This window comes from Megascapheus bottae, chromosome 31 (assembly GCF_031878675.1).
Source record: "Megascapheus bottae isolate mThoBot1 chromosome 31, mThoBot2.hap1, whole genome shotgun sequence".
Taxonomy (NCBI): Eukaryota; Metazoa; Chordata; class Mammalia; order Rodentia; family Geomyidae; genus Megascapheus; species Megascapheus bottae.
Genome location: NC_143539.1, coordinates 1475656 through 1490330, shown reverse-complemented (window position 1 = coordinate 1490330; position 14675 = coordinate 1475656). Strand labels below are relative to the sequence as shown.

The 14675-nt window shown below is 45.7% G+C and overlaps 1 protein-coding gene across 2 annotated transcripts in view; it reads left to right on the top strand.

Moving 5' to 3' along the window:
- Positions 1-14092, top strand: part of LOC150043441 (vomeronasal type-1 receptor 1-like) — a 48479-nt gene extending 34387 nt beyond the window's left edge. For both annotated transcript variants that reach the window (XR_016533403.1, XR_016533401.1), the window contains 2 exons: positions 12684-12804; positions 14003-14092. The gene's annotated coding sequence lies outside the window, so the exon portion shown is untranslated. The remainder of the gene's footprint in view (positions 1-12683; positions 12805-14002) is intronic.
- Positions 14093-14675: the final 583 nt, after the last annotated feature.

Here is a 14675-nt window from a genome sequence, read left to right as displayed (position 1 = left end):
ACTGCATTAAGCTGCAGAGCTTTTGTATGGCAAAGGACATAGCTAGTAAATTAATTAAATGCTATTTTATAACCTGGTCCATAAAATAAACACTGAGAAAGAGGAATAATGCACATTTTCCCACTTTATCATTGGTGTCTCTCTACATTTTAATATAATTTAGATATTATTAAGTTGATTTAAAGTAATGTTATAATTCTCTACCCTTTATTCTCGACATTCCTGGCCAGGCTGGCTTTAAACCATGAGTAATTAAGATAAAAGATGTGAGTCTATTGAAGCTTCCCTATGTCTTCATTGACTCACCATTCAGTAATGGGTTTTTCAGATTCTATATGCTAGAATATTTCTTTTCTCAAGAAAGGACCTCAGAGATTACACAAAGTATTGAAATATTTGGATAGAGGCTCAAATTTCTCTCTGTCTCTCCCTCTCTCTTTCTGTTTTTTCTCTCTTGTCTTTGTATCTCTCTGTTTTCTCTTTCTCTGTCTATATCTCTGACTCTGTCTGCCTGCCCCCCCCCCTCTCTCTCTCTCTCTCTCTCTCTCTCTCTCTCTCTCTCTCTCTCTCTCTCTCTCTCTCTCTCTCTCTTTCTCGCAACAATGTGGATTGAACACAGGGCCTGGGACCTCTCCTTGGATATTCTTAACTCTAGTGCTCTACCACTTGATCCCCACCCCCAATTCTGGCTTTTTTTTTCTTTTGGGTATAGGCTAATGGGACTTGAACCCTGGACGTGGGCACTGTCCCTGAACTCTTCAGCCCAACGCTGCCTCCCTAACCTTGAGTCAAGCCCCGCTTCCCAACTTTTTAGGGGATAATTGGAGATGAGTCTCAGGTCCTTTGGTTCCTGGGCTGGCAATTTACATTTCTGCTGCAGGTCAATGGGTAGGGCAGAAGCATCAAGCTGAAGAGCTTAGGGACAACACCCAGGCCCAGAGTACAGGCCTCACAAATGAAAAAAAACATAAAACACAAAACTGACATTCTTAAGGTAATATCTAAATTTTATATGGTATGTAAATTTTCATCTTGTACTTCAATTTGTTCTTCTTAAGCTTGCATATATATAAATATATATAAATATAAATATATATATATATATATATATATATATATATTGCCAGTCCAGGTCTTGAGCTCAGGGCCTCAGCAGCATCCATGGGTTTCTCAAGGCTAGAACTCTACCATTTGAGCCTCAGCACCACTTCTGACTTTTTTCTATGTATGTGGTACCGAGGTATTGAACCTGGGTTGTCATGCATACCAGGCAAGCACTCTACCACTAGGTCAAACTCGTGGCCCTTGTTTATATTTTTGATTATGGTGCTTGAACTCTGGGTCTGTGGCTGTCCCTGAGCTCTTCAGGTCAAGGCTACTGTGCTACCACTACCGCAACAGCAAAACTGCTACTTTTCTGGTGGCTAAATTGAGATAACTGTAACTCAGAGTTTCATGCTTGGACTGGGTTTGAACCAAGAACCTGAGATTTCAAACTCTGAGTAGAAGGATTACAAGCATGAGCCACCTATCCACATATTCTTATTATATTATGTGTAGGGACCATAAGAATATGATAACATATTATCACATGGCTAGTATACGAACCAGGGAATTTAACTCTCCTCCCTCTCAGGGAATCAGAGAATCCATTGTGAGAAGCCATTCTATGAATGTGGAGACTGGGGGACAACTTTTGCCTGCTACTCTGGGTTCCAGAAGCATGGAGGAATCCACACGAATGAAAATCCTTTCAAATGCCAGCAGTGTGGCCTGTGTTTTATGTGCTCTTCCCATTTGAGAATTCATTTGTAAATTCACACAGAATGGAAAACTTACCAGAGCCAGACTTGCAACAAATCCTTCAGCCATAGTTCATCCCTTGAGACACACAAGACAATCCACATAGGAGAGAAACTCCACCAGTGCAAACATTGCCAGAAATCATTTAGATGGGTCTCCAGGCTTAAGATACATGAAAGGACACACACAGGAGAGAGGCCTTACCCATGTGATGTGTGTGACAAAGCCTTTCAACATCAGTCACACTTTAGAAACCACCAGCTGCTCCACTCAGGAGAGAAACCCCACAAATGCAATGTGTGTGAAAAATCCTTCACTCATTGCGGGAATATGATCACTCATCAGCGAATCCACTCAGGAGAGAAACCCCACAGATGCAATATGTGTGAAAAATCGTTCACTCGGCGCTGCCATCTGATCACCCACCAGCGAATCCACACAGGAGAGAAACCCCACAGATGCAATGTGTGTGACAAATCCTTCACTCATCACGGGAATATGATCACTCACCAGCGAATCCACTCAGGATAGAAACCTCATAAATGCAATGTGTGTGATTAATCCTACACTTGGCCCTGCTATCTGATCACCCACCAGCGAATCCACCCAGGAGAGAAACCCCATAGATGCACTGTGTGTGATAAGTCCTTTACTCATTCTAGCACTCTGATAATCCACCAGAGAATCCACTAGGGAGAGAAACCTCACAGATGCAATGTGTGTGACAAGTCCTTCACTTATCCTAGCACTCTGTTCATCCATCAGCGAATCCACACAGGAGTAAAACCTCACAAGTGCAACCACTGTGGGAAAAGCTTCAGAAAACTCTTCAACCTGAAACGGCACAGGCCGATACACTTGGGAGAAAAACCCTACCCATGTCAGCAGTGCCACAAATCCTTCAGAGACAGCAAGAGCCTTAGAAGTCACCAGAGAATCCACACTGGGTAGAGACCCTACCAATCCCGTATGTGGACCAAATCCCTTACAAGGTGCACAAACCTCAGGGGACAGGAGAAAATCCACAGCCCACAGGAGCCCTGTAGTTTCAGGGCACAGGGGATGACTTCTCAACACTACCCAGAAGAGAAGAAACATGGAGAAACCCCATCAGAAAAAAAATCAAACCTCTACACATACTGACAATTCAAAAAATTCTCCCACTAAATCCCGGGCTTTAGAATCCATCACAGCATCTAGGAAGGAGAGGACCCAGGAAGGAAGGAGAGAGATGACATCATTTGTCGACTTGCCCCATCCTCACCATCTTGACTCAAGTGTGGGGCCCCCTGTCCTGGCAGACAGAACCCTGAGTCGAAACTGCAATAATCACGACAGTGGGGAAGCTCAGATTTGTGGCTGGCATGGCTCCAGTGGTAGAACGCTTGTCTTGCAAGCTTGAGTCTTTAGCTCAGAACCAACCCTACATGAACACAGGACTTGCCAGGCTCTGGTGTCTCACCCCTGCAATCTTAGCTGCTGAGGAAGCTGAGATGTGAGGATCATGGTGTGAAGACAGCCAGGGCAGGAAAGTCCATGAGGCTCTTATTCCCACTTAATCCCCAAAAATGCTGCTGAAGTGGAGCTATGGCTCCAGGGGTAGAACTCCAGGCTTGAGCTAAGATGCTCAGGGACAGTGCCCAGGCCCTGACATGGAGAAATGAAGCCAGAGAGCAATGTTTCACTCAGGAGAAAATGTAGTGTGGCCAGTGAAGTATGGATCCATAGTCACAGTGGGAAAGGTTCGAGTGTTCAGTGATATCTGCAGTGGATAATTAATAAACCTTACCAGTCAATCTTCAGTAAAAAGTGAAAACCCCCCTTTCAAAGAATGTAAATGCCTCTCAAACCTGCAATTATGAATAGAAAACATAGGTAAGTTGTAAGTTCAAAGGTTATGCAGGTTTAAATAGAAAGGTGAGTTAGATGTAATTGATAGGAATGTTCTGAGAAGCCTTGGCCAGGCTCTTGAGTGTGTTTAATCTGTGTTGAATGAGGGAACATCTAGGGCTGTATGGATGGCTGATTACTTGTATTTAACTTTACGATGTACTTCCCAATATTAGGGGATGGCTTTTAATGTTTGAATTCCGATGTCAATAAATGAGTGAGGAACTTGTCACTGAAGTGTTACTTTTTGATTTCAAACCTATCACACTAGGGAACACAGAGGAATGCAGGGCCCAGCCCTAGTGTGTCCCCTCTCCACAAGCTGGGTGCCAATAGAGCAGACCTGAGTCTCTGGATTGTGGGCTGGACGAGGAGGGAGGAAGGCAGGCAACACTTCATCCTCATGAGAGGTTCATGTTGCAAGCACCCTGCCACCACTGGAGAGAGACATAGCTGGAGCCCACATTCAGCAGACCTGGGCTCTGAAAGCTGGGTGAGGCCCAGCAGAGCTGCCCTGGCTCTGGAGACTCCCCCTGCACAAGAAAAGCCCCAATACATTGAGGAGCCGGCTGGGCACCAGAGCCCCTGTTGGCCTCATGTGCCAGTTGCAGACCCACTGGACATGGACCTATTGCAAACTCAGAAGGGTTTGAGCTCAGTGTCAAGCCTGTGCTGAGACCCCAGCCCTGCTGAGGAGGAAGCTCCGCCTCCAGAGGGAAGATTGACATCTGGTCCTCAGGAGGCTGCTTGTCATCACCTTGAAGCAGCTGTGGCATGGGGTCCTTGTGGTGCCAGGCAAGCTCTCCACCATTAGGCCAGGCCCCTGCCCCAGAGGTGGAATGTGTGGTGAGAGGGCGGTCTTGGTTGTAGCATGGGCATGGTTTGGAGAGGCCTCAGCTCACTACTCTTTTTCTGGGTGTTTTGGGGGACATGGAAAGCAAAGGATTCTGTTAAGTCCTGTCAGGGGCTAATGGAAGCTATGGCGGCGGTCTAGGTCAACGACTGTAACTCATTTCCCATGACAAGAGGCACCAGCCAAGGGCTCCTGTGTGGAGAGTGGTGTGGTCTCTGTAAAAGCTAGGTGTGTTTGTGGCCCATAGAGGACAGGATGTGACCCTTCCTTTTCTTTCTTCCCTCCCTTTTTCCTTCCCTCTTTTTTTGATTTTCCCTCCTTCCTCCACCTCCTTTTTTTTCTTCCTTTCCTTCTTTCTCTCCTTTTCTGATTTTCCTCTATCCTTGCTTTTTAAAGTCTGTTTTAATGACTAAAACTGGACACATACTTAATAATGTAGTAGAAAACTCGGGGATAAAATTGTATATCCTCATCCCCCACAGAAATCTGTTTGTGTTGTGTGTGTGTGTGTGTGTGTGTGTGTGATTTTGTTACACAAGTGTGTGTATGAATCTGAGTCTGGGCATGCAGGGTAGGGGGTGAGTGTTTTTCTATTGTTTTGTGTTTGTATGTGTTCATGTGTGTACACACATGTGTTTGAGTACGTGTGTCTGTCTGCATGAATCTGTGTGTGTGTGTGTGTATGTGTATGTGTGAGTTGGTGTTTTGGTCTGAGGTTTGAACTCAAGAGTTGGGTGTCTGCTAGGAAAGTGCTGGAATCCTGAGCTACACCAAAGTCCTCAGTCGAGATCTAGCCAAATCTCCACCCTAGAAACTCGTTGCGTTCATTTGCAAACAAATATGTATGCTTCTGAGAAGAGTGGTCAGCAGTCTTGGTCTCAGGACCGCCAGGGTCTCACATCTGCTCTTCTCTTCCCAGTCCCAGGAAGTTCAGCACATTCTCCTCCCAGGAGCACCAGACTGACTTTCTTCTGCCTGGCCTTTGCAGGACAATGCAGTGCATCCTTCTTGTTTTCTTTTAATTTTATTTTTTGTGGGGCGATGTCCAGAGGGGTTGCAGTTATGTTCTTCAGGTACTGGGTTCATTCATTACTTCTTCAACATTGTTATCCCTGCCATGTTCTTTTCTCCCACTTCCCCTCCCCCAACCTTCTCAATCATCTTCTTTTTCCCTTTCCTTCCTTCACATTTTCAAATACACAAGGAAACACATATACAATATTCCGGGGTCCAAAGTTAAATACAGTAACAACATGACATAAATCTTAAGGAGAAAAGTGGAAGAAATAAATAGGTTCACATAGTACATTAAGAACAAAAACTCACTTCCCCAGTCCTCACCATGTCATAATTCCATACACTTAGCTCAAGTGTGAGGCCACCTGTCCTTGCAGACAAAACCCTGAGTTGAAACTCCAGTAAGAAGAGAGGGGGGAACCTCAGATTTGTGGCTGGCATGGCTCCAGTGGTAGAAAGCTTGCCTGGCCAGCCTGAGTCTTTAGCTCAGAACCAACCATCCATCCACACAGGACTTGCTATGCTCTGTTTTCTTACCCCTGCATTCCTAGCTGCTCAGGAAACTGAGATATGAGGATCATGGTGGGAAGACAGCCAGGGCGGGAAGGTCCATGAGACTCTTATCCCCAGTTAATCACCAAAAATGCTGCTGAAGTGGAGCTATGGCTCCAGTGGTAGAACTCCAGGCTTGAGCTAAGATGCTCAGGGAGATGCCCAGGCCCTGAGATGGATAAATCAAGCCAGAGAGCAATGTTTCACTGAGGAGAAAATGTAGTGTGGCCACTGAAGTATGGATGCATAGTCACAGTAGGAAGAGTTTGAGTGTTCAGTAATATCCGCAGTGGAATAATTAGTAAACCTTACCAGTCAGTCTTCAGTAAAAAGTGAAAAACCCCTCTTTCAAAGAACGTAAATGCCTCTCAAACCTGCGATTCCTAACAGGAAACATAGGTATTAAGTTGTAAGGTGAAGGGGTATGGTGGTTTAAAGAGAAAGCTGAATTAGGTGTAATTGATGACAATTTCCTGAGAAGACTTGGCCAGGCTCTTGAGTGTGTTTCATCTGTGTGAAAGGAGGGACCATTAAGGGCTCTATCGATGATGAATTAGTTGTATTTAAGTTTACTATGTACTTTCCAATATTAGGGGATGGCTTTTAATATTTGAATTTTGAATGTCAAAAATAAGTGAGAGGCCTGGCACTGAAGTCCTCCATTTTTATTTCAAACCCACCATGCAAAGAGCAAAGAGGAATGCAGGGCTCAGCCCTAGTGTGTCCCCTCTCCACAAGCTGGGTCCCCACAGAACAGACATCTAGTCTCTGGGTTTGGGGCTGGAGGAGGGAGGGAGGCAGGCAGCCCTTCTCCCCATCAGTATGAGAGCTTCATGGAGCAAGCACCTTTCCACCACTGCAGAGAGACATAGGTGGAGCCCACATTCAGCAGACCTGGGCTCTGGGAGCCAGGTGAGGCCCAGCAGAGCTGCCCTGACTCTGAAGCTTCCCCTGCACCAGGAAAGCCCCAGTGCTGCCCCTGGTTGCTTTGAGGAGCAGGCAGGGAAGCAGAGCCCCTCATGTGCCAGTTACAGGCCCACTGGACATGGATCTATTGCAAACTCAGAAGGGTTGGAGTCCAGTGGCAAGCATGGGCTCAGACCCCAGCCCTGCTGAGGAGGAAGCTCCGCCTCCTGAGGGAAGATTGACATCTGGTCCTCCAGAGGCTGCTTGTCATCCCCTTGAAGCAGCTGTGGCATGGGGTCTTCATGGTGCCAGGCAAGCTCTCCACCATTAGGCCAGGCTCCTGCCCCAGAGGTGGAAATTGTGATGAGAGGGCGGTCTTGGTTGTTAGTAAGCGTGTGATGTAGAGAGGCTGCGCTCACCGCTCTTTCCCAGGGTGTTGTGGCGGGGGGTCGGTGGCAGGGAAAGCAAAGGGTTCTGTTAAATCCTGTCCAGTGCTGGTGGAAGCTATGGCTGGGGTCCAGGTGAATGACTAACTCATTGTCCTTGACAAAGGGCACATGCCAAGGACTCCTGTGTGGGGAGTGGTGTGGGCTGTATAAGAGCTGCAGGTGTGTTTGGGGCCCATAGTTGACAGGATTTGACCCTTTGTTTTCTTTCTTCCTTCCCTGCTACCTTCCCTCCTTTTTGATTTTCCCTCCTTTCTTCCCCTTTGCTCTTTTTTCCTTCCCTTCCTTCTCTCCTTTTCTGATTTTTTTCTTTACTCCTTTTTACAGTCTGTTTTATTGACTAGAACTGGTTACATACTGAATACAGTAGTAGAAATCTCGAGGCTACAATTGTATATCCTTATCCTCGACAGAAAGCGGTTTTTAGTGAGTGTGTATGTTTGTGTGCATGTGTATGAGTGTGTACACAAGTGTGTGTATGAGTCTGTGTATTCCATGTTGGTTGTGTGTGAGTGTGTTTATATGGATCTGTGTTTGTGTGTTCGCATGTGTATACACATGTGTGTGCCTGTGTTTGAGCACGTGTGTCTGCAAGTATCTGTGTGTCTTTGTGTGTGTGTGTGTTTGTATGTGTGAGTTACTGTTTGTGTCTGTGAAATCAAGAGTTGGATGCCCTCTAGGAAATTGCTGGAATCTTGACCTACACAAAAGTCCTCATTCCAGATCTAGTTAAATGTCCACCCTAAAAACTTCTCTCTGTCATCTCCAAACCAAGATGGACTCCTCTTAGAAGAGTGGTCAGCAGTCTTGGCCTCAGCACAGTCAGGGCCATTCAGGGGGTGCCGCCATTGCCTCACATCCAATAAAAGCTGGAACTGAGGCTATGGTTCAAGTCACAGGTGGGTAGCCTTCAGCTTGTTTAAGCCTCGAGACTAGAAAAGAAAAAAAAGATGTAGTTCCTGTAGTTCTTTGATGCATTGGAGCTGATTGTGGTGCAGGGAGACAGACAGCGCATTCTTCTGAGGGGCGATGTCAAGGTGAAGAGCACCCAGTGCCCTGACATGGAGCCGCCATTCTCACCTTTCCCAGCCTCTGAGGGAGGCTGCTGTGTGTAGGTTTGCTTCTGAAGGAAGATTCCCCTTTCCCAGCATTTGCATAGAGATCATCCTCACTGACTCTCTCAGGTGGAAAGAAAGGCCATGAACCACCCCATCCCCCATGCCTGGAGGAGCTTCAGGGCGCTGGTCCTGACTGCCTGACTTGGGGAGCCAGACCTCTAGATGAGAATGTGTGGGCTATGACCTTACCTCCCTCAGGAACCCCATCCCTGGTCACCTGTCCCTACGATCACAGTGCATCTGGTGAAATTGATATCACACCTAAAATATTTCATCATCATCATCGTCGTCATCATCATCCACACTGCTGCTGTAATTCCTGACCTAGGAAAAGGGAAATCCAGGCCAGATCCACCTCAGTGGTGGTAACCCTGGGGTCAGCTATGCTCTGAGATCTTGTCCCCCCTCTCCTGCTGTGGGACTCATTTTCCCATGGCTTAACGTTTTTACCTCTGCAGGCAGGGGAAGCAGCCAGGAATCAGGAATGGAGGAAGTCATGTTTCAGTCCCCATCTCCCAGCTCCTCCCTTGGGAATGCACGTGGTGACAGCGCAGGACTGGAGGATCTGCACCCTAGTGCCCCAGGTGCCTTCACCTGTGGTGAGGAAGGCAGGTGAGGAGGATTGGCCAATGCCTTAAAGGCAGACCCTCCAGAGCAAGGAGGGGTTGATTCAGGTCATCTGACTCTGGGAGGAATCGCAGGGAGGGAGGAAGAAGAGGAGGAGGTGATGGCTGCTTCCCAGGAACTTCCAGCCCAGGTCAGGGTGAGAACCCTCCTCCTCTTGGAATGTCACAGGGTTATTTCTGGATGGGTGATTAGCTCTCAGGAGCGGTTGAGAGAGTGTTTGTGTTCCTCTCCTAGGAACAACACACAAATCTTAAAGGCACATAAACAGTACTCTACTTCTAGCCCCTTTCAGGAGTAGCCAATCCTATTGAATTTCCTTTCTCCTTTTCTTTTACTCATCAAGGTGAATTATTTATGATTCTTCTCCCTGCTGGGAAGAGCATTTTCTTCAATCTGTCCTCCTCCATCACTTCTGTCTGGACAAACACTCACCAAGAATTTCTCTCTAACACACAAGCAGAGGATTTACATATGCACTGAGCTCTGAACATGCCACAGGCGTTGCTAGGTGCTGTTTGGAATGGACCTAGGTCCTTCACCAACTCCACAGAGGGAAAGGTGTGGTGGTAGTATCATCATGGATGAGGATTAAAAATAACCCCCGTTGCTAGCTTGGGAGTTGAGCTAGGATTAAAGTGCTTGCCTAGCATTCACAAGGATCTGGGTATGTATGATTCCTCAGTACTACACATCTAGAAAGAGCTCGAGGTGATGCTGTGGCTCAAGTGGTAGTGCTCTATCTTTGAGAACGCCCAAGGACAGTGTTCAAGCCCTGAGTTCAAACCCAAGGACTGGAATTTTAAAAAGGATTAAAAAAATAATGCCATTTTGAGACTTGGGTACTATGGCTCACACCTGTAATCTTTGTTCTTCAGGAAGCTCAGATTGGACAATCATGGTTCAAAGCCAGACCAGGCAAGACAATTTGTGGGACTTTTGTTGTTGGTGTTGATTTGAGGCTTGAAATCCAGACTTGACTGAGTTCGCTGAGCTCCTTCTTGCTCAATGTTAGTGCTCTACCACTTGGAAGTACAGATCACATTCATGCTTTAGTTTGGTTAGATGAAGATTAGAGTCTCATGAGGATTATTTCTGCCTAGACGACTGTGATCCCTGATGTTCAGAGCTTGGCCCCCTGAATAGCTGGAATTACAAAAGTGAGCCAAAAGTAGCTGAGAAGATAGATATCACCTGTTAACCACCAAACCACAAGAAGTAGAGCTGTGTCTAAAGTGTAGAGCAGGGGCCTTGAGCAACAAAACCAACAGACAGTTCCCAGGTCTAAATTCAAGCCCCACAACTGATACTCTATTCAAAAATCTCTATGAAAGTGAAGGGTAACACTAGCTTAGAACAACTCAGAAATTAAAATAGAATTAGAAGCTGTGTGGTTCTTCAGGGAGGAATTGTAAATACATTGAGTTATACCAGGATTTCTAGACTGCACAATGAGTGTGGATGGAATTGTGTCTAATATCGATGTTTATTTATGAGTCTATTCAAGTGACAGCCATCTCTTTCTTTCGTTGTCCTCTCCTGCCAGAGCAGTGACCATTTTTCTGGATAACTACTTTACCCCTCACTTTGTCACTGGGGTCCAATGCCATCACCTTATATATAAATGAGGATATTTCTGTTGTCACTAATGAGTATCAGGCAGAGGTCTTCCTGAGCAATGTGCTTTTACCATCAATACAGAACCCAGCTCCCCTCCTCACTCCTTTCTTTCCTCTGCTCCCCTGGTGTGGGGAGGAAGGCTCTCAGCTGTGCTTGATGGAGATGTGTGGTCCTGACAGCTGCAGATCCCAAAGTGGCTCTGGGTTCTACAGCTTTTGTTTTCATTCTATACTTGGTTACATTTTCCTGTTTGCAGAATGCAAAACAAATTTATGGAGCTACTAACTTTCTGCGTATTTTTAAATGCTATTTTATAACATGATCCATAAAATAAACAGTGAGAAACAGGAATAATGCACATATTTTCACTTTACCATTGTTGTTCTCTCTATATTCTAATATAATTTAGATATCATTAAATTGATTTATAATAATGTTATAATACTCTTTCTCCTTGATGTGCCTGGGTAGGATGTGAGTCCAGTGATGTGAGGCCTGTGTGCTTACCTATTTCTTCATTGACTCACCATTCAATAATCTGGTTTTTAGGTTCTATGTGATAGAATATTTCTTTTTTCAAGAATTTGTCTCTAGTTTGAATGAACTCTGATCTCACAGACTACACAAGTACTTAAATATTTTGATAGACGCACAAATTTCTGTCTCTCTGTCACATGTCTCTTTCTCATTGTGTCTCTCTCTGGCTATATCTTTGTTTCTGTCTCTGTCTCTATTTCTGTCTTTGTGTCTCTCTCTGTGTGTCTCTTCTTTCTCTCCTCTCTCTCTCTCTCTCTCTCTCTCTCTCTCTCTCTCTCTCTCTCTCTCTCTCTCTCTCTCTCTCTCTCTCTGTCTCTCTCTCTGTCTCTGTCTCCTCCCCCTCTCTCTCTTCCTCCCTCTCCCTCTTTTTCTCAATATTGGGCAGAAATGGGGCTTGAACACAGGGCCTGAAAACACTCCTTGCATATTCATAAGTCTAGTGCTCTAGACTTCTGCCCCACCACCACTTCTGGCTGTGTGTGTGTGTGTCTGTGTGTGTGTGTGTGTAGTAATGGGGCTTGAACCTAGGAAGTGGGCACTGTCCCTGAGCTGTTCAGCTCAATGCTGCCTCCCTACCCCAGAGCCAAGCGCCACTTCCCATTTTTCCTGGGGATAATTGGAGATAAGAGTCTCAGGTCCTTTGGTTCCTGGGCTGGCATTGGTGCTGGAGCTCAATGAGCAGTAAAGAAGCATCAAGCTGAAGAGCTTAGGGCCAACACCCAGGCCCAGAACACAAGCCCCACAAATGAAAAAAAAGTAATACACACAACTGACATTCTTAAGGTAATATCTTAACTTTATATACTATGTAAAATTTCACCTTGTACTTCAATCTTGTTTTTCTAATGCTCGTTTATTTTTGTGATTGTCATGCTTGAACTCTGGGCCTGGGGGCTGTCCCTGAGCTCTTCACGTCAAGGCTACTGCCCTACCACTAAAGCCAGAGCACCTTTTCCAATATTCTTGTGGGTAATTTGACATAACTGTCTCTCAGAGTTTCCTTATTGGCCTGGCTTTGAACCAAGAACCTAAGATCTCAAACTGAGTAGTAGGATTACAGGCATGAGCCACTGATGCACATCTTCTTATTATATTCTTATCTGCAGGGACCTTGAGCATGTGATAACATAATGTCACGTGTTTAGTAGACACAGCAGGAAACTCCACTCGTTGAAAAATACGTGTTTAATTTACTCACTTCCCTCATCCATATGGGATGTATCACCTTAATTCCCTCAATCTGCTGTGCCATGTGTACAAAACTGCCCACAGGCAGCAGCCCCAGTGTTCCCTTTTGTCTGTTTCTCCTTTGGACAGGTGACATTTGAGGACGTGGCTGTGGATTTTTCTGAGGCCGAGTGGCAGTGCCTGACCCCGGCTCAGCGGGCTCTGTACAGGGAAGTCATGCTGGACAACCACCAGAACCTCGTCTCCGTGGGTGAGGATCTTGTGTCCCATTTCCAGCTCATCCTCACCATTTCATTAAGAATATTGTGTAACAGTGCCAGCTTTGCTGGGTGCTGGCAGCTCATGCCTGTCATCCTCCTTACAAACCAGGCTGCCATCTGATGTTCAGGGTTTTAAGCTACTCTAGGCAGGAAACTTGGCGAGAGTCTACCTGTATTCAAACAACAGTGATAGTGGAGCTGTGGCTCAATTGGTACCCTGGGGCTTTGAGCACAAAAACACAGGGATAGTACCCAGGCCCTGGCTTCAACAGAAGAACTTCCAAAGGAAAAAGTAAAGAACACAAGGCTGGCATTTTGCAAGTCTGTCTCAGGTACCCTCATTTTCTGAATTGCTTGCTATGGGGTGGAATAGAAATACAAATAGTCTTTCAGGAACTGGCTGCCCAATTCTCTAATCCTCAGTACTCAGGTAGTGAATAGCTGAAGATACTGGTTTAAATACAGCCAAGGCAGATAAGTTCCAGAAGCCTGAGTCTCCAAGTAACCAGTCAAAACTGGGTAGTAGAGCTTGGTTCAAAGAGGTAGAGCACTAGTTTTAGTGAAATTTACCCAAGGAAAGTATCCAGACCTCCAGTTCAAACACAAGACCAGCAAAAGGAAAACCACAATCTTATGTTCAAAACATTCCATGCTGTACTTTCAACTTTTGAAATTACTATATGTCCTTCATTGTATTTGTGTGACTGTGAGAGTCATAGTATAGCTAATATGTCATAACAAAGACCTTGCACTCTCAATTACAAGTTCTCATAACATGGAGATGAGGGCCTACCACCCAGCATTCTAGCATTTTCCTGGTCCGTGGAGATGCATGCTTAAGAACACTCATTCAGGGTTGGTTTGGAACTGTGATTCTCCAGTTCTCAATCCCCTGAGTAGGAATGGTGACAGGAAGGAGCTACTAGCACCCAGCCTTCAGGCTTTTTGTAGGTGAGTGGAAATGCCAGGCACTCAGTAACACAGGACATTCTGTGCCCATCTCAGCAAATCACTTTCACCCTGTGCATTTGGCTCAGTGGCAGCTGGATGCTAAAGTCATGGTTTGAAATTGGAGGTGTTTCTTGGTGTCACAAATGCCCCATCTCGAAATAATCCCTGGGGTGCCTTGGTGTGTGTCTTCTCTCCTGCTTTCCAGCACACACGCTTTCCTCTTTATGCAATGCACAGGTCTTGCTGTCTCCACACCAGACCTGATCAGATGTCTGCAGCAAGGCAAAGAGCCCTGGAGAGGGAGGAGAAAGGAAATGTCAAAAGAAAGAACAGGTAAGTGGAAATGAACAGAACAGCTCCCCAGAACACACGTCCAAAAGCCATGAAGGCCTACAATGTGACTGCAGTGATTGGCTAAACTGAAAATGCTTCTGGTGGTTGGCTTCTTATTTGGCCAGTCCTTGCTTTTGAACTGAGAACCTGGTTTCGGTCTTTGACATATGATGCTCAAGGCTCATGCTCTTCAACTTGAGCTACAGCTCCACATCTGGTTCTCTAATGGGTTACAGGAGATAAAGAAATCCACAGCCCCACATCAGTGGATCACACATTTAATCCTAGATATTAAAGAGGCTGAGATCTAGAGGAGCACTTGAATTGGAGCCCCACAGCACAGTCCGTGAGACTCTAATGATCACTAACCCTCCAGAACATCAGGATGTGGTACTGTGGCTCAAATTGGTGGAGCATTAGCCATAAGCTGAAGAGTTCAGTGACAGAGCTCAGGAGTAGAGTTATAGATCAGGTCCAAAATAAATAAATAAATGAATAGAAAAAAATAAAATAAAACAAGAATCTCACAGAGTTATCATCCATGACAACCATGAAGGGTAAGGATTTCTTTCTCATG